The 21,001-nt window shown below is 45.6% G+C and overlaps 1 long non-coding RNA gene across 1 annotated transcript; it reads left to right on the plus strand.

Moving 5' to 3' along the window:
* The first annotated feature begins 595 nt into the window (after positions 1-595).
* LOC143651529 (uncharacterized) lies at positions 596-20,681 on the plus strand. The gene is made up of 3 exons (XR_013160012.1): positions 596-653; positions 1,518-1,617; positions 20,541-20,681. It is a non-coding gene; the product is annotated as an uncharacterized LOC143651529 (long non-coding RNA).
* Positions 20,682-21,001: the final 320 nt, after the last annotated feature.

Genomic DNA, 21,001 nt, shown 5'->3' on the forward strand with positions numbered 1-21,001 from the left:
GCAGGAATCCCACATATGAAGTCTAGCAGAATAGACCTCTTGTTGCTGAGTCTCACAGAGCCTTAAGTTGCTTCTGCACTGTGGGCCTTAGTTTCTCCCTCTCTGCATTGGGGGCTTGGGCTGATTCATCTCTGGTGTTCTATGGAATTCAAAATACACAAGGGCTGAAACAGATCTGGACAGCCTTCCCAGGACTCAGAGAGAGGAGCCTAGAGCTGGGCAGGCCATAGTCCCTCTGCAGAGGACCAGCTCCCTTCTCATGCCTCCATTGAGGCTCTGGCTGGTCAAGGGAGCTGCCAGCCTCTGCCTAGGTTCCTGGAAGTAGAGGGATGCAGAAGAACCAGGATTGGGAGGAGCTGTGGCCCATCTTGCAGAGGGTCTCCCTTACAACCACCATTGGGTCTTCCTTTGGTCCTAAACATGGTCAAGGACTGGCCTTGGTCGAATACTACTTATCTTCAGAGAGCACTGTATGCTCAGCTGCCATTAGAGTCATTTTTCCCTTTCACTCCCCCTGACCCTTTGCATATTGCCTCCATGTCAACTGTGAGCCCATACTGGCTGTCATTGCAGCCCTACTCTTTGGACCAGGAGCCACCCTTCGAGTGGGAAGCCACCCTTTCCAAAGAGCTGCATCTCAACCTCTGACCAAGGTAAAATCCCTTCTATTGGCCTGGCTCTATGAGAAGGATGCACAAGTGGCCCTTCCTCATTAAAATATCAGGCCCCAGTTGGAATTATGAGACAGGAAATTCCATCCTGATCCATACTCAATGCTTTCCTGCCTTCATCTGAGCTGTTCTGCTTCCTCTTTTGTATCAGCCAGTTCTCAAGAGCAGAGAGCTGCATATATTTATTCTCTTGCCTGCTCTAAAAATTGAGTTCAAAATAGCAGATATCCAGGGAATACTGATCGTGTGCCAGGCACTGAGATATAAGAATTGGTCTCTAGCCTCAGAGCTCACATTGAATTTGCTAAGAATGGAAGAGCTGGGAAACATGAAATCAGACAGAATATAGAAAGGTATTGGCTTAATTATCAGGGCTGCTGTAAAAAAATCAGTGGCTAGTTGACTTAAATGACAAAGATTTATTATCTCATGGTTCTGGAGGCTAGAAGTCCAAAATCAAGTTGTTGGCAGGGCCATGCTTCCTCTTAAAGGGGAAAATCCATTCTATGCCTTTCCCCTGGTTTCTGGTGGGTAGCTGGCAGTCCACAGTCTTTGGGAGGGTGGTCAATGCCACAAGCACCTGGTATACACCTTGGGATGGCTAATTTCATGTGTCAGGTTGACTAAGTTATGTGTTCAAATGTTTTGTCAAACAAGCCCTGGCCTGATTATTATAGTAATGGTATGTCATAAATGGATTTGCATCTATAGTTAGTTGATTGCATCTACAATCAACAAGTAAGATTGCCCTCAGCAATGACAGAGTTTCCTCATCCAATCAATTGGAGGTCTTAAAGCCAGAAATGGGGATTTCAGAAGTTGTAAATTATTGTGCCTCTATTTCAGCCAGCCAGCTTTTCCTGGGAGAATTCAACCTCACCTTCATCTGAGTTCCCAACTTGCAGGCTGCCCTATGAAATTTGGATGTGCCTGTCCTCATGGTCATGTAAGTCAATTCCTATAATGGATCTTTAAATATTTACACATATATATATGTATATATACATATATATATGTATATATGTATGTATATATATACATATATATACATACATGTATCCTGTTGGAACTGCTTTTCTGGAGACTAATGCATACTTGCTGGTACCAGGTCTAAGTGAGCTAGTGGAAGGCAAGCTAGCTGGCTGGTGAGAGAAGAGCAGTTGGAAGTGGATAGACAAAATCAACTCCACTTGGGAGTGGTTCAGAGTGAACTGGCAGAGCATTCCAGGCCCCTGAGCCTGAGGATCTCAGGCATTGGGGGAAAGTAGAGCCAGAGTGATGGTGACATGCCTTTGTGAATTAGAGATACTAGGCTCCATGGGCCATCACCCCACTGACCAATGACCATCTCTACACCAACCTGTAAAGAACACAGCACTCTCCTGGACCTTGCCACATCCCTGAGAAGCAGGTCAGGCAGGGACAGTTACCCTCACTTTTCAGAAGAGGAAACTGATATTCAGTGAGATATATGGATTTTCTCATGGTTACACAGCCAGTGTGTAGCAGAATGGGTCTTGGTTTTCAGCTTTTCTAATTCTCAGGTCGATGCTTTTTCCATCCCTATCTCTCTCTGTCCATGAAGACAAAACTAGAGTTCTTTCAGAGCAACCTGGCAGATGGTGGGGCAGTAACCGCAGCCTCACAGCTGTGTTTCAGACTGGCAAACATCCCCAAGGCTGGAGACAGAGATTTCTTCAACAGAAAATTGAATCTAAATCACAGTGACAGGAACTGTGCTTCTGACTCCCAAGTTGCTTGAGTTGTCAGGACACATGTCTCAGTCTTGCTTTCTGAGTTGTTCTCAACACTTGGTGCACAAATTTCTTCACTCTCTGACATGCTCCTTCCTTGATCACAAAATGAGGATGAATTTACTTACCGTACAACTTGGCTATGATGATTTGATGAGGTAATGTATAAAAGAGTGCTCAGCTTGGGGCCCAACATATTACTTCCCTGCCTCCCCCAGGAAAATATGTTAGTGTAAAGGCCAAGTTTCAGGGAACCTCAGTTTTCCAGAAAGTAAGGGACAAGTCTGGGTAGGGAGAAAAAGTTTTAACAAAGCTCAAGCATTAAGCCCTACTTAGCATCTTACTTCCAGCTCAAGCCCCCATTTCTGCAGCCCAAGCTCCAAAGCTCCCTATGGGATCAGGTTGATGCTAGGCTCCTCCTAAACCACATCTTTGCCTGGCCTCACCACCTTCCAGATCCTGTGTCCTTCACACTCACAGGTGTCTCCTGAGGACACACTTTAAATTACGTTCAGAAGAAGCAGTGGGCTGGCCTCCACTTCTAGGGAACCTGACCTATGACAAGGTGCCATGCAAGAGTCCTCAGTTGGTATTTCCATCTTGCATTATTTTCTCTCCCAGAATGATACCAAACCTGGTCTGACTCCAAGCTCTCAGCACTGACTGTTTACTCTGCCCTGAATGTTCTTTCTGCCCATCCGCTGGCTGGTTCCCTCTTTTCATTCAGTTCTTAGCTTAAGTATCACTTGCATAGAGGAGCCTGTCCTAACTATAGGATGCAATGTGGCAATTTAAATTTCCTGCATAGCTCTTGGCACATTTGGCCTCTTGTGCTTCTTGCTTCTTATCTCACCCCTTTCTATTCCCCTCTGGTAAGTGAACATCAGTTTTCATCTCTGTGATGGCAGTTTGGGGGCTGAACAGTTTCTAAGGGCCCTTTCTACTTTGGTGTTCCACTTTCTATGTTCTGGGATAAAATATGAAACACTCAACATTTCAATAAAAACAGCAGACAAATGACAGCAGGACAGCTCTGTGACTGCCTGGTAGTGTGATTGGCCCAGGCCCTCCCTCTCTGGGTCTGTTTCCTTACCTGTAGCCAGATGTTTTAGTTTGCTGAAGCTGCCAGAATGCAATATACCAGAAATGGAACAGCTTTTTTAAAGGAGAATTTATTAAGTTGCAAGTTTACAGTTCAAAGGCCATGGATATGTCCAAACTTAAGCATCCAGGGATAGATACCTTGCCTCAAGAAAGGCCAGCGGGTCCAGAACACCTCTGTCAGCTGGAAAGGCACATGGTGATGACTCCTGGCATCACATTGCAGAGGGATTCCCCAGGGATGTTCTCCTGCTGCATCTCCAAAGATCTCTGGCTGTGTGGGCTCTCTCTCAGCTGTGTCGGCTCTGAGCTTTTTCCAAAATGGTCCCTCTTAAAGGATTCCAGTGAGCAACCTCACCTTGAATGGGTTGAGACACATCTCTGTGGAAACTACTTAATCGAAAGGCACCACCCACAATTGGGTGGGTCACATCTCCATGGAAACAATAAAAAGTTCCCACCTAGCAATACTGAATGCAGATTACAGAACTTGGCTTTCTGGGGTGCATAATAGCTTCAAACCGGCACACCAGAGGTAGGATGAGGTGACTTCCAGCTCTCAGTCCTGTATTCCTGATGATATTTAATATCTGTTGTTTCTGGAATTGGAGAGCCATTGCTCCTGCAGAATTGCTTGTGTCAAACCTTTGTTTTCTATGTTCTCTTTAAAGCAGCTGCAGTTGGCTGACATGGGGGCTCGAAAATACCTTTTTATTACATTGGGGAGCACATCTGGTTTCATTTCATAACCAGCACTGCATCCCTCAAACCTCATCCATTCCAAACACAGCTGCCCAAAACACACTGGCTTCTCCCTGCCACCCACAGGTCCATGAGACAAATGGGACGTGGTCCCTATAAGGGATTGAATCAAGACCCCTAAAGACATTCCCAAGTCCTAACCCCTGGTCTCGGGATCATGACTCTGTTCGGAAAAAGAATCTTTGAAGAAATCCTTAGTAAGACAAGGCTAAAGTAAGTTAGGTGGGCCTTAGTACAATGTGACTGGGGTCTTCCTAAGGAGGGGAAATGTGGACTCAGTTAGAGAAAGAAGACAGCAGTACGATAGAGACCAAGAGTGAGTTATGTGACTGAGTGCTGGCAAGACACCGTCTGCACCCTCCCACCTCAGAAGGAGCGTGGATATGCTGACACCTTGACTCTGTCCTTGCAGCCTCCAGAACTATGAGACGTTCCATTTCTATTGTTTTAAGGATTACAATACATTTACAATTTATTCTGGTGCAGCAGTTTGCTAGGGTCTCCACACCAAGGAACTCAATCCACAGGGAGATGCTAAGTGATTGTAATTATGGCACACTTCATTCATTCCTTTCTGCATTAATGTATACATTTATTCAACAGATATTTAATGAATGCCAATTATCTGGGCTCCTAGGCACAACAGTGAACAGAACAAAGTGTCTGCATTTGTTTACATTCCTGGGTTACCTGTTATCAGAAAGGCATTTCAGTGGGCTCTCAAGCATTAAAGATGGAGCAACTAGCTCTCTCCAGATCAGTCTTAGAAGCTTTTCCTGAAGAGAACATTTGGGCTGGGTTTTAAAGAATGAATAAGAGTTTTCCAGGCCAAGTAGTGGTGGTAGGTTATTTTTGGGAGAAGAAACTGTGTGCAAAGGGAGCAGGCCACAGAAAGGCAGGTGTCCCAGCCTCATGAGAATTATGAGTGAGTTGGAAGGCCCATAGCAGGGAGGCCTAAGGAAGGAGGCCAGAGAGGCAAGCAGGGCAGGGGGCCAGATGGTAAAGGCCTTGGAATCATGCCAAATAGCTGAAATTTATCTTGAAAGTAATGGGGAGCCACTCTAGAGTTTTGAGCAGGAGAGAGACATGATTCCAGTTGTGTTTTAGCATCTCACAGTTGGTTAAGTAACCTGACCCAAATCATACAGCCAATATAAGGATATGCCAGGGGCCTGGGCATGGGAGAGGGGGTAAAGCACATGGAGCAGATATTGCATTTGTAACTGCAAGAGTATCAATAGGTGAGGGACTTCTGGGCAGGGGTATGAATGTGTGGAGTCGGTCTAGAGTTGCCTTTCCATTATGCTTTATATGGGGCCAAAAAGCATCAATTGCCCATAATGAAGATTGGGGAAAACAGCTGATGAGGTTATGGGAGGTTAAATCCCACCCTCTAGGCACCCTGGGGGACCGTCACCACCTCATCAGAGGATGGCTCCTCTCCTCTTATAATACACATGGCCACTGCAGACAACTTGAAGAGTAACTCAAAGATGAGGTCAGTTCTCACATCTCTGCAGTTTTAGGCTATAAATTGCTCGCCCACTAGCCCACTCTATCATCGCCCAGAGGGACAGCCTGCACACAAGCACTTAGTCTCCAATCTTGGGCTTACTCCCCTGTGAATGGATGTTTTATTACTAACTAATATAGAGGTTCTAGCAGGAAGCCTAGATTGGGAAGCTCAGCCTCTCACCTTGTGGCTTTGGGAGAGATTCCCACAGAACCACTGTAATAGAGGAAGGGGACTCTGCCAGTCAAAGTCAACCCTGGCCACCAACGAGGAATGAATGCTAGGTCCAGATGGTCCTCACGGCCAAATGCCTCATCATGGGCTTACTGGTAAGGAGGGAATGAAATATCAGACCCGTAAACATGCTCTGTAAGCCCCAAAGACTCCATAAATGTTTTCACTCTGATTGTGAAAAATACTAAATTTTTCACCCCAGGAAATGTATCCTCCAGGGAAGATATACCCCCCAGTTGTCTGAGAGTTCCTAGAAGCTGCAGATTTCCCACTTGATTGCATTCATGGACACCCCAAAAGAATATTAAACTGGCTTGAGAGTGGCAGGCTTTTAATAGTCCGCCCCTGACTCCAATCTCTTTTTTCAATACCGGGTGCCTCTTCGGCGATGAAATTACAACCTGCAATTGGTTTGATCACAAGGTGGCCCCTGGAGAGACACTGTGATGCCATGGGCTGAGCACTCATTTAATCTGGGACAGAAGGGTTTGTATAGAGTTGCAAGTATTCTGGCACCCCAGTGGCTCCTACTCATGGAAAGCACCCCCTCAGCTGCCCTTTTCTTCACCTTCTTCAGCCAGGCATCTGTATTCACATTTCTGATTGCTTTTCTGACTTTTTGAATGGAAGTTTGCACAACAGACTTGCCTTTGGGGCCTTTCCTGGGGCCCCTGACTCATTCCCTATAGCTGCAAATAGTCAACACTCAACCATTTGATGGAGACCAACTTCTCCCACTTCTGACAACCCTGGGAGATGAATGGAGCAAAGTTAGCAGTCCTCAGTTTGCAAGAGAAAGACCTGAGGTTCCATCCAAGAAGAATGTTGGTTCAAAGGTATATTTGTATGAAGAAAAGTTTTCCGAGTTGCTGCTCTCAATATCAGAAGCAGATGTCCTCTCTCTTCTTTGTGTGGGGTCTGGAATCGGTCCCATCTGAGCCTCAGGTGATATTTCCCGAAGTCTAGACTGGGTGCTTCCTACCCACCTGTCTTTGTAACAAACCACTGAGCTCCTTTGGAGAGTTCTTAGGGATTCCTACTGCCAGTACCAAAACTGTTGTAGATTCTTCCCCTCCTTTTCACCTGTCACAAATTGGGGGGAAAATAGTTTTCCCTTCTTGGACTTCCATAGCTCTTGATTCACATGGTCATTCCATCCAAATATCCATCCACTCATGCACTCATTCATTTGATACAGTCAGCAAATATTTCACGAGATTCTACTCAGTGCCAGGCATATTCTAGGCTGGGGATCCAGCCATAAGCAAAATAGGTCAAAAACCCTGCCTGCAGAGCTAATATTTTTCTTCAATTTTTTGATGATCATCTAACACTTACAAGGTAGGGTAAACACCTGCCTCTTCCTTCTGGCAAGCAGCGCCTAAGTGGTTAAGAGCTCGTACTGTGAGACCAGCACCCAGGCTTCAAATCCACATTTATTTACTTAAAAGCTAAGTGCACTCTGACCATATATTTTATGCTCTCAGAGTCTCAGTTTCCTCTCTATAAACTGAGGACAATAATAGCCTGTCTCAAGGGTTGTTGTGAAGGTCAATTGAAATGATATGTGAAAGTTCAACGATCATTTGTCATTATTATAATTACTACTACTATTAAATATTACAGTACCAGAGTATATAGATTATCTCCCTCTACCTGACCGTATGGGTACACCAGTTCACAAATGTACATCTCCAGAATTAAGGGAACATAGCAAAATACAGATAAATTAATACCAAAAGCAATTCCAGCATGAAAAATAAGAAAAGGGGCAGATTTTAAAAATATATAGTGGGAGAGGAGAGAGAACAATGGAGATGCTCTTTCTGTAACTAGTTATCAAGTAGCTTGAGCTTCTGAAAGCCAGTCAAAGACAGTAATACAAGCTCTGATGCTTTAAAAAGAAATACATGCAGCTGCGTGAGTAAATGTTTCTAGCTTTGGAATCAGAGTGGGGTGGGTCCCACCATCTTTCTATAAGAGATACCACACATCATATGGAATGATATCCTTCCAAGCATTTGCACTGAAAACCCACAGGGATGCTCCTGTTGGAAATCTGAGGGAACCCACTGAACTAGAGGAGAGGAGGGATTGAGAACAGATATCTCAATCTCAACTGATTGGGAACAGACAAAAAGAGTCAGATGAGGCTCAAAAGACTGTATCAGTGTCTTGGCTATTGACGAAACCTTATTGAGAAGGTCCTCCCAACTACACCACTGTAGTAGAAAGTCTGGATCAGGACAGTCCTCCCCATATTCAAGGATCACTGGCCTGGGATCACCCCAGAGAGGCAGCCTGGCCCTCAGAGCTCTACAGTTGATACACTGGCAGGACTTGGAGCAGAGAGGTCAGAGGGTCATCGGTCCCAGGCCTCATACTCAGCAGAGTTTCAAACTCAGACCAGCAGTGTTATTTCCAGATGAAGATAGTTATATCCTAGGAGGATGTAAAAGATGTTTATCATGATGCATTCCTTTTAAAACCAATTTATTTATTCCTTTGCATAGGTGACACATTCACCTGGCACAAATTTAAAATACTACGGAAGAATATGGAGAGGAACATAATGCTCCTTCCCTCCCTGGTTCCAGTACCTCATGGCAACCATGTCATCACTGTCTTGTGGGTGACCACCTAGAGATAGTCTGGGTACACATACTCACATTTTAACTCTGTTCTGCACATTTTTTCCAATTAAAATTATATCTTTGAAGGGACTTCCACTTTCGGGAAGAATGAGTAGAATAGTTTTTCCTATTCTTCCTACTAAGTACAGAATTCTGGGCATTAGACATAAAACAAGCACAAGAAGACTCTTAATGATGGAGAGAATAAGGTAGATAGCTAGTGACCTTGCAACCTGAGCACGGCATTGTGGTAAGTTCACTAAATTTTCTTTTTACCTCGCATACCTCAGACTGGAAGCTGAAGAGTACAGCGACCCCAACATGCCAACAAGTGAAAATGTAAAAAGCCCAAACAAAAACCTGCTCTGAATAGCCAAAGGACCAAAAAAAAAAAAAAGGGCAGCCTAGTTAGACAAAAATCCTTTAGACAACAATCATTCCACCCCAGTCAAATACCATAAAAAAAAAAAAAAAAACTGAGGCCCCATGCTGACCAGCAGCAGAAAACACTGAATGGGAAGCCTTCCACCCTCATGAGGCTGTAATGAGGCACCCCAACATGCTCACTAGGGTGGTGTCAGAAAACATCACATATGGAGTAGGAATTTCATTCTGCCAGCTGGCAATGAGGGGTTCTGTCCCAAAGTGTCAATGGAGACCATGCAGGGAGCCTGGATTTCCATCCCTACTCAGTGGTAATGAGGAGCTCCTTTCCCAAGTATAAATGGAGGCTAAGTCGGGAATCTAGACATTGACCGCCATGTGACAGTAACAAAGTAATGCCTCCACTTCCCTGGCTGAAGCACTCTCTTTCCATCTCTCTCTCTCAATTTCTCTCTCTCTCTCACACACACACACACGCACACACATTTACACACATAACTTAGCTAAAATAGGAGGTTAAATATGATCTAGCATCTCATTATAATGTAAAAATGCTGGGGGTGCAAGTGTAGTGAGGTAGTATAATTCTCACCTGCCATGCGGAATCCTGGGTTTGATTCCCAGTCCATACACTCCCCAAACAAACAAGCCAAAACAAACAAACAAAAATTCAACAAATGGTGCTGCAATAATGGTATATTCACATTGAAAAATAATGAAATGTGACTCCACCATGCTACATACAGGAAAAAAAGCCCAGATTTCTATTGAAAATCACTTGTCATATCAGGAACTAGGAAGACCTCAAACAGAATGAAAAAGACGAGAAAAAAATGCCAACACTGAGGTGACAAAGATATTTGAATTACCTGAAAAAGATTTTAAAGCAGCATAATAAAAATACTTCAACAAGCGATGATGAACATGCATGAAACAAGTGAAAAATAGACTTTATGAAAAATAGAAAGTCTCCACAAATGAATAAGAGATAAGAAGAAAAGCTGAATGGGAAGTTTAGAACATAAAATTAGTCAAAATAAAAAGCTCAGTGGATTGGCCTAATGAAAGAATAGAAGGGATAGAGGAAACAATCAGTGAACTGGAAAATAAAAAAACACAAATCACCCAAACTGAAAACTATTCAGGTAGCAGTAGAATTGTAGCAAAGGATCTAACATTCTTTTAATTGGAGACCCAAAAGGGGAGGAGAAAGCAGGCAGGAATGAAGAGAAAATCAAAGAAAAGATGGTTGAAACTTCCCAAATTTGGCTAGACATATAAACCTACAGACTGAAGAAGGTAAGCAAACTTTAACTGGGTATCACTAATTGTAGAAGACACTCCCCTTTGGCTGATTACAAATGGAATCAGCTGTGGATGCAGCTGACGTGATCATGACCTAATCCTATGAGATGTCCTCATTGCAACAGACAGGCCAGCACTTGCCCAATCAGATAAGCAGGTACCACAACTTGGCCAAGTTGACACATGTGCCTAACCATGACAACTGCAAAATAAAAACTTTAATTAAAAAACATCTTCAGGTGTCACTTCCCGATATAGTATCGACTAGCATATGTGGCTACTGAGAAATGGAAAGAGCTTGTTCCAAGCCGAGGTGTGCTGTAAGTGTAAATCGCATGTGAAGTTTGAAGACTTGGTACAAAAAAAAGAAAATTTTAAACAATTTTTATAGCAAATCCTTATTGAAATGATACTATTTTGGATTTATTTGCTTAAATAAATTTGTTTACTGAAATGAATTTTCTTTTTACTTTTATAATGTGGCTATTAGCAAACTTAAAATTGCTAGTATAGATCACATCACATTTCTATTGGAAGCCCTATCTTAGAATGAGCATAGCAGAGAGCTATCCCATATTTTTAGATAACTGCATCATCTTCAATTGTATAAAGATCCCGTAATATTAACACAGTCCCCTACTAATAGAAATTTAGGGTCTTTGCCATGACAAAAAGAAATAACTGTAATGGTTGTACTTGTATAAACCTCTTTTTGCTGTGTGTGAGCATAACTACTGAAGAAAATATTTGCTGGATCTGAGGGCAGAGGGTGGATGCATTTGCACTGTGTTTGTTTTGCCAAATTGCCTTCCATCAGGATTACATCAGTTTAAAGACTTACCAGCCATGAGTACCTGTTTACTCACATTCTCACAAGCTCAGTGTTTTATCAAATGTTTTCATTTTTGTCAGTTAGGTAGGTAAAAAGTATCTAATTATTGTCTTAATTCGCATTTTTCGAATGGACGCAGATAAGGTCTTTTCATATATTTTAAAGAGATTCGCACTTCATTTTCTGTGGACTGCCTATTTAGAGCCTTTGCAATTATTTTTTTCAACTGGGTTGTTCTTTTTCTTATTGATTTTAGATTTTAATATATTATAGAAATTAAAATTTTCCTGTGATATGTAACTCTAATATTTCCCCCAGTTTGTCTTTTATCTTCATTGCGCTTTTTCCAGGGAGATTCTTCTTTAATGTAGCAGTGTATGAATATTGTCTTTCTTTGGGTCAGCATTTTATGTTATACTTAAAAAGGTTTTTCTCATTGCTGGCAGTGTAAAAAATCTCCATTTTTTTCTTGTAGTATTTTTATGGTTTTATTTTTTAAATGTAGTCCTTTATTTAGCAGACTTTTATTTTTTGTGTACTAAGTGAGGTCGGGATCCAACTTCTTCCAGATGGCTATTTGGTGTTTCATACCAATACATTTTACTCCACTGATTTAAAATGCAATTTTCTCTTATACTAAATTCCTATATGTATTTTCTCCTATTTCTGCAATATTGATCTGTTTTTCTCTTCATGTCCCAGTACTGTAATCTTTTTTTTTTTGCATGGGCAGGCACCAGGAATTGAACCCGGGTCTGTGGCATGGCAGGCGAGAACTCTGCCACTGAGCCAGCATGGCCAACCCAGTACTGTAATCTTTTAATGACTAATAAACACATTTTAAATAAATCATGTATTTATTAATAGTATAATTATATACCATTATATCTTTTGCTTTAATGTGTTAATAAATCATGTATTTATTAGTAGTATGATTATATACTATTGTATCTTTTGCTTTCAATGTGTTGGTATACATTTAAGATATAACATAAATTTGCTAAGTATATTACAGGATTTCTTTAGTTTTTAAAGCCTCTCAAAAAATATATAGAAGCTTCCCAGTCTCCCCTGTCCACTGAGCTACCCTGTTGGAAAATGCATTGAGGAGAGAGACTGGAAAACAAGAGGGTCTGAGGCATGAGTTGCAGACACCTAATTACAAACCCTGCGCAAACTGAAAAATGTGCCCTAAAGAATGCCAGGCACCTAACTCTACCCCTGCTAGAAGGCAAGGTTCCTGACAGCAAGGGCTTTGTGGTCTTCATTGATTGAGCTTGGTACATAGTAGGTGCTCAATGAATTTGTGCTCATGAATATAATTTCCTGGGGAAAATGTGAGTCAAGGATAAGAAATAGGCAGAACCCTCCCTAACACTTCCAATGGAGGGGGAAACATTGAGTTCTCCTTTTCTAAGGAGATGGAGAAGTAGTCCTGCTCGCCACCCTAACTTCTGGATGGTCTTTCTCACCTTATCTGAAGACAAAGGGCCAGGCTACGTGTTAGGTCTCAGTGTGCTAAAGGCAATTTTCTAGGGTATATGTGGGCAATGGGAAAATTAGGATCAGAATTGGTCTGACTCAAGAGGGGATAAATCTTGAAAGTTACAAGGTTATTGGGAAGCAGAGAGCAATGCTGGAATAAAAATGCAGGCTCTGGACTCAGTGAGATCTAGTTTTGAGGCCACCTTCTGCCATTTATTAGGTGTGTGACTCTAACCTCTGTCTCTTAACCTTTCTGCATCTTTGACCTTCTGGAAAAAAAAAATAGGTACTAATTTAATCGAACTTCTCAGGTTCCAGTGACGATTAAATAAATCCTGTATGAAAAATATTTACATACTTAGTCATCATTCAATAAATGTTTGTTGAATTATTTAATGAAACAGATAGAAATTTTTATGTTAGGTCCAGGTTGGATGTTGGACTGACTTAGGCTTGTCTCATATCTGCTATTTATCAACTAATTCTATCATGATGATTTCAATGGCTTCAAATTGAAGTGAAAAATAAGGAAATTATTTTACAAAAACGGGAAGTTTAGAGGGAGGGTGGGCTTCAGGAATGGTTGGTTCAGCAGCTCGGCAATATCATGAAAGACCCAAGTGCCTTTTTCTCTACTTGACAGCAGCTCATCTTAGGGGTGGTTCCCTCCTGGTCATCTGGTGACTGCCAGCAGCTGGTGGGGTCACTCACTGAGCAATAGCAGTCAGCCGAGGAGAGCTTCACCCAACACAAGGCACCTGATCTGGAGGAAAGATCAGTAGCTTTCCTCCAGAACACCGTGTGTCAGTTGACTTAGAGATAATGGGGCTGAGCTCTGGAGGCAGAGACAAGGCCACCTTCCCCTGAGATACATGGGGGCTGAGGGTTACCTGGATAAAGTTACCTGCTAGGAAGAGGAAGAAGAAAATGGATGCTGGGTGGGCACCCAAAAGTTTAGTCAACTTTCACTTTAAGCAAACTTTACTTACCCCTGCTGTGATTGTTCCCTCATTGGAAAACAAAGAGTAGAATAGCTTGTAAGCTTTTTGTAATGATTCCATGAGATCGTATATATAAAGCAGTTTGCCCTGGACCTAGGATGTTAAAGGTAATGAATAAATAAGTAGCTGTTTTATTATTATTTAGGGCACTGAATGATGACTGTGGAGCAGAGTTGTTGTTAGAGCTGGCTTTATAGTTCTTAATCTTCCCGTGGGGAAACTAAGGCTCAGAGAGACTGAGTAATCTGTCTTTGGTTGCACAGCTCATAGAGTATAGCTGACAGCAGGCTCCTGCACCCCAGACCCTCAATGCAATGGGCCAGGTCATCCAACCCCACTCCTTTCAAGGGGTCCAGAAGAGAGCTTGAAGCCCCCAAAGGGTGGAAGAGGGCTGCTGAAGGGGGCAGGGAAGTCACAAGACTGCCATTTCCTGTTTCCATCCTGTGATGAGTCCACTGAGGCCTAGCTTAGCAGCTCTGAGCCTCTCAGCCCCGAAAGTCCCAGATCTGCTTACTCAGATGGGCTTCCCGACCCGAACAATGCCTGCCTGAAGACAAAAAGCTCCACATAAGCATCTTACTGTTGCCTTCATGTTCTGCTCAAGAAGTGGCCCTTGGGGAGCAAATTCTAATAAACTACCTTCGGAAAGTACAGGCTGGCCGCAGCCCTGGGTCCCTCTGGAGAATGTGCTGACAGCGGCTTTCTCTACAGTGAGGAGCATCAAGTAGATGCTCTGGTGAGAGGGTGTTGAATTCGTCTAATTAGAGATGCCTTTCTGAGGGCCAGCCTCATAGTTCAGGAAGAGCCTGCAGTTCCAGTAACTTCACTTAGTACCTGCAGCCCTTTCCCTTTGTGCTCCATAACCTTAGCTTAGGTTGACCATCGACAAACACTGAAGTGGGGTGGGGTGGGGGGAGAACGTGGGACTGGAGTCTCAGACTTGGAGTCAAATCTTAGCTCTGCTACTTCCTAGCTGTGTGACTTTGGGCAAGTTACCTAACCTCGCTGAGCCTCAATTTCCTTACCTCTGAAATGAGGACAATAATTCCACCTACTACAGATGTACAGGAATATTTCATGTGATGCCTGGCACTTAGGAATGTTCATTAAATGGTAGATTATAAAAAGGAAGTTTCGTATTTGACCTAATAGTTCATTTGTGCATTAGGGATAGGGAAAGCCATTACTCATCAATTCAACAACTCTTTACTGACTGCCTGCCATGGACCCAGCATTGGGCTAGCCACTGGGGACATTTGAGCAAACTGGTTTGGACCCTAATCTCACAGAGCTTGCAGACATTATTAATGGAGACAGACATTATTCAGAAAGTATTTTACTGAACAAATACTGACATAAGCACCCAGATGCTTGACAAATATTCATTTATCTGATCCTCATAAAAATCTCATGAGGCAGATTTTATTAATTATTAATTCGCTATTTTACAAATGGGAAAAGGAGGCATAGACAGGTTAACTAACTTGTCCAAGGTCACCTGCACAGTTAGCTATAGCTGAATAACAAACCATCCTCAAATTTGAGTGGCATAAGAAGACAACTGTTTATTGTTTCAACAAGTTGTTGGCTGGAGGTGGGCTCTGACCTAGCTTGGCAAGTTTTCCATTCTCAGCAGGCTCACTCATGTGTCAATGAGGGTGTTGTCAGCTCCACATGTCTCTCCTCCCCTGGGAGCAGCAGACCAGACCAGGTACGTCCTGCTTATAACAACGGCAGACGTGCAAGAGAGCAAGCCCTAGGCTCAGAGCTGGGACTTTCCCTTCTATCTCGTTTTATCAGTTAAGGCATATCAGATAGCCAAATTCAGGGGTAGGAACCCCTCCCCATCCACCGTGGGAGGGCACTGCAAACTCACATGGCAAAGGGCCAAGTGAAGGGAGCAGGGGGCACTGACGCACACCATCCAGCTGGTAAGTGGGGGTCAGCTTCGAGATGCAGTCTTGTTCCGAATCCAGCCCTTGTTGTTCATCGGCATTACGTTCTGCTGCCTCCTGTATGCAGTTACCAAGAGGATAAATGCTGTGAGAGACCAGTTTGGGTGCCCCAAGCACAGAGAGGAGGGGCTTGGTGAAGACTAGGTAGCCAGAGAAAGTGATGTTTCTGAGGATGAACTGGGGCTAATGTGGCAGAGGGCATGCATGGGCGTGCTCTGAGGAAGGTGGGCCTTCATACACTCCTGACCACCCTTTGCAACTCCCTTACCCCCAAGGTGTCCCCTCACAGTGGGCCACTTACTCTCCAGCTATGCAAGGTTCCTAACCTTCCCAGCACCCACATAGGGCCTCCTGCCATCCATTGGCTTGTCCTCCTCCTGGAAGTCCCTTCTTCCTTCAAGGCCCAGCTCAGAGGCCACAGCAGCCTGTCCTGATCCTCCTGCAGACTTAGCCCCTTGCTCCCATGTGCATTGCAGTGATTGGTGTCAATGCATAAATCAAAAGATGAGTATTGAGCGCATAGAGTCCACCAGCCACCTCTACCCCCACCCCAACTAGATGCAGAGTCCTGGAAAACCGAGACAATGTCTTAAATGGCTTCAGAAGAACGAGGAGAAGAACAGTGAGATGCCACACGGGTTCAGTGTGTGGCAGGTGTGCAAACCCTCAGGTCCAAGAGGATTTCACCCAGGAAGTCCTTCTGTGCTCCACTCTAACCTCTTGAGAGCGGGCTGCATGGTGGCCCCAAAGTGATCAGTTCCTAATCCCTGGAAACTTTAGATCTTATGTTATTTGGAAAAAAAAGTATCTGTGCACATGTGATTAAGGATCTTGAGCTGTGGAGATTGTCCTGGATGATCTGGGTGGGCCTTAAAATGCCACCATCAGTATCATCACCAAGAGGGGGCAGAGGGAGATTGGTCAGGCACATGCAGGGAGAAGGCCACTTGGAGATGGAGGCAGAGCCCGCAGCGATGCAACCTCAAGCCAGGGGCCGCCAAGGAATGTGGGCAGCCTCCAGAGGCTGGAAGAGGAAAGGAAAGGGTTGGCCTCTACAGCCTCAAGAAAATATGAGCTTGCCAATACCTTGATTTTGGACTTCTGGCCTCCACAACTGTGAAGGGATAAATATCTGTTGTTTTAAGGCATCAAGTGATTAACTTAGAGTAACAGGAAACAAATGCACCCCTCTTGGGCCTTAGAGGAAGGAATACCCACAAACGCTTCCACCTCTGGGAGGAGTGGGGAAAGAAGCACCAGGCTTGGCTCTGACCCTCGGGACAGAGGACTAGTGGGATTGGCTTGTATCATCAGCAGATGCTACAAAAGCAAATGCAGAACAGACCCTGCCCTCTGCCCCAGCTCCATGGCTACCATGTGCCCTGAGGGGAGCCACACTGATCCCCCGTCTTGTCACCCCTGGGGTCTTTCTCAGGGGCAGGCTCTGAAAGCCAAGCCTTGCTGCCCCCAGCTCCAACCACTCTGCCTGGGGAACACCCAGCTCTCTAATTGAGGCCATCCCATCTTGGCGGTACAACCCCACCTTCATGGAAGCCAATGGCCAGGTCAGACCACCTTGTCACTCATGAAGGGAAGCGATAGGAAAATCAAAGCCACGTGCTTCAGCACAGATCCCAGGAAGAGTCAGCATCCACCTGGGAAGCCCCAGAGTCACTCCAAAATTACTGAACACCCAGTGGGTGAAGCTAGCTGGGAGACACTAAAATGTACAAGACTCTACTCCTTGGTCCCTGGAGTTCCTGGATGAATAGAGGGCCATCAAAGCCTTCGCTCCGCCCCCACCCTCTTCCCAGAAAGCAGGCAAGGGGCTCTTCCCCTGGGCTGATGGCTGTGAGGCCCCATGAGGCCAGGCATGAGGCTGGCTCTGTTGTCCCGCAGGCTAGATTCACCTCTCAGCTCTGTGCCAGGTGCTTTGGGGATGGTGCTTCTCCAGCCCTTGGTTTCGCCTTGATAAAGACAGTAATAGCCCATGCTGCTGGAGGTTCTGGTGAGCTTGGTGGCTGGAATCTGAGTTCAGCCCCCCTCCCCTCCAGGGTTCCTGCTACTGGAGTCTGCCTACAGGGAACTGAGCTGAAGACATGGAGACAGCAGAGGCCTGGCTCTAGCACCTGGATTAGGAAAGCAAGGTGCTCTTATGCCTGGCAGGCTGTGTGATCTTGGAACAGCTATTTAGTCTCTCTGAGCCTCAGCTTTTTCATCTTCAAGAGGAAACAGAGTCTAGGAGTCTCACTGGGTGTTGTGGAGAAGATGTAAATTGAAGAGGCACAGTCCATGGGGCCGCACAGCCCCTGCCTGACACAGATGGGTGCTCAGCAACTCCTCCCACCCTTTCTCCCAAGCTGAAGTTGGAGCTGCTGACTCTGTCCCAGGTAGGAAGAGAAGCATTGCTCCCAAAGACCTCCTCCTCCTCACCTCTCCTTCCGTTCACCCTTCCACCTTCCAAAGCATGCCCCAGTTCTGACCCCCTGCTCTGGCTGCTATGAGCCCGCTCCCTCCCCACCCCCACCCTTCAGGCCCTTGGCTTGGCTCTTTCTTGTAAGTGTTGCACTGAAAGCCCAAATGACCCGCTGGCTCCCTGGAGAGAGCGCACCACCAAATAAGAAAATGTGTTTGAAGGCAGGGCTGGAACTTGCATCGCTCGTGAGGCAGAGGCATTGCCTGCATTTAGCCAGTGGGCTTGGGTTCTGCTCACAGTCTTCATCAGAGACTGGGCTGGAAAGAAAACAAACAAGGGCTTTTGACAGACAGCCACTGCCCTGCTATTGCTCCCCATGGGAGCTCGGGTATCTATTTAAATCTGAGCTTCAGCATCCTCACCTGGGAAAGGGGCAGTCACCTCACCACTCAACGACATGCTTGGGACATGAACCCTGATTTTGCTGCATTGAAGACCTTTAGCATCCAGCAAGAGCCTTGGCCCTGATTTTGAGTGAGAGGCCCCCAAGGTCGTGGAAAGTTTGGGGAGCCAGGAGGACTGGGTCTGAGCCATGCTCCCAGGCTGTCAGCCTTAGGCTTGGGCTCAAGCTTTCTGACCCTTGCCCTTTCCCTTAGGGCTGCCTCCTTCTCAGCACTTCCATGGCCCCTCTGTCTTAGTCCGTGGTCTGTGCCTGGGCAGAGGTGGGGCTGGACACCCCTGTCCTCTTCTGTCCTTTCCCCACACCATGGCAGCCAGCAGTCCCCTTGCCCACGGAGCCTCTCCTGGGCCATGTTGTTTTATTCCCACATCCCTCAGTGATCTTCTCTGTGGGTCAGTAGATATACCCTCCTTTTGGGGTCATTCAAGTGTCCCCAAACCCAGCCTTCGGGGGAGTTATCCCTCCCTCACAGACCATACTGCCTTAGCCCAAGACCTCGCATGGTCACAGGAAGCTTACCCCAGCCAAGGGCCTGGCAGACTCTGGGTGACCCAGCTACACGTAGTCACCCCTTGCCCCCAGCTCTGACCTCCCACTGCCCACCTCTGCCCAGCTTTGAACTACTTCTCCAAGGAGCTGCTCCTTCAATTTCTGGCCAAATATGGACTTTATTACTCAAGCAGAGTTACCTCAAGGCTTCTGGATTTAAGAGATTTTCTGCAGTTCGAGTTGTGAATAATTAGAAGAGAAACATATAAATATCACCATCCATTCCAGCTCCCCCTGAGGCTCTTGGCCTTACCTCTACTTGGAGGGAAGAGGGGGTACCTGGTGGACATTCCCATTTTGTGGCTCCCAATTGCACTGGCTGTTTGCATCCTGCACCTTGCTACTAGACAAGAGTTTGCACCCATGCCAAATCCTTCAGTCCTCCCAACAAAGGAAACATTAGCTCCTGTCAATGATTGAGTTCTCAGGGAAACGTCTCTGAGAAGTTTAGTATGCAGGGTGTTGATCAGCAGTGCCCTTGGGTTCCACTTATGTGGAAGAGAGGGGAAGGAAGCAGGATTAAGCAGAGGGATAAAGCAAGCTGTGGCGCAGACTCAAAGCACAGCTCTCTGCAGCAAAACAACCCTGGAGGGGCTGGCTGCTGTGGGGGTCCACTGATAGCATGCCCATCATCGGGCAACAGGTCGTTCCTTGAAGGGAGTTTTGGGCAATGCATCTCCCAGCCAACCACTCTTCACATCACCATAATCTCTGCAGGCATCGCCCTGTCCACAGTAAAGACAATCTTTGACATTTTTACTCAGAATATGTAACATCTCAGTATGAAGGGAGTGCACTGCGGTTGCTCAGAGCTACACCAAGAATACTGGGTAGAAATTTTCTTTATGTCTGCATGACCCAAAGGATAGTCCAATATGGTACCTTCCAGAACAAAGCTGGAGTCAGCCCCTTGGGCCACCAGAGCTGGGAGAAGGCGGGTCTAGACTGGGGGCATGTAACGCATTGTTTACCAGCTTGTTGGGGGAAAGGGGTATCCACATGGGCCATCTTAATTTGCAGGCCTGGGGTCCTCTCAGCAGGCTTCCCCCTGGTGGGCAGGTTTACAACGACCCCTTCATTAGAGGAAAAAGAGTGAATCTCTTTGCCCATGATGGGTACATGCATTAAATTTCATTGGCTGAGTCCCATGCCCATTCCTGCCCAGGAGGATGGGATCACTGTGGCCACAGAGAGGCAGTGCTTTGACTGGCTGGCTGGGCTTGTATGTCCACCAGTGACGTGGAGCACAGAGAGTGGAGTCAAATTCAGAAAAATGCGGTTTAAGAATGGGAAGGGATTGTTTCCCAAGAGTATTTGGGCTGCTGTACCCAAAAATGGTGTACTTTTGCCCCAGGTGAAGGCAGTTGCCATGGAGTAGATCCTCAGGTTAGATGCTGTGTCCTCCCCAATATCCAGGCAGATCTTCCAGGGCCACCTCCAGGCCCTGTCTTGGCCCAAGAGTGACTCTCCTTGGTGTTTCCACAGGTCCCAGTGCTCACTGTGGGTTTCTGGAAGTTCATGTTCCATCCTGGGGACCCCCAAACCTCAAACAATTGTGCTGGTCTTCTGCTGCCTCTGCCAGCTGTGAGTGAGTAGGGAGCACTGTTACTGAGGACATCTGCCATGTGGGGCCCTAGCATTCACCCATGTGCATAGGCAACCCAGGGGCCTTATTCCCATGGAACTTGTCTCTGCCCCCAGTTGTGCGGGCAGCAGCGGGATCCTGTCCGATGCTCAGGTAAGTGACTTTCCCTATCTGCAAAAACTGAAATGATCGGTACTATGTGCCATCAGCTCTGAGATGCCTTGAGTTTCTGGGAGGTCCCTGCTTGAGGGGAAAGGACATTAACCTTTTTTGACTAGCTACGACATACCAGGGTCTGAGAGTGTCATCTTTTTATATGGTATCCTGTTAAATTCTTCACAGTGACTCTGGGAGAAAGACA

Source organism: Tamandua tetradactyla, chromosome 12, assembly GCF_023851605.1.
Source record: "Tamandua tetradactyla isolate mTamTet1 chromosome 12, mTamTet1.pri, whole genome shotgun sequence".
Classification (NCBI taxonomy): domain Eukaryota; kingdom Metazoa; phylum Chordata; class Mammalia; order Pilosa; family Myrmecophagidae; genus Tamandua; species Tamandua tetradactyla.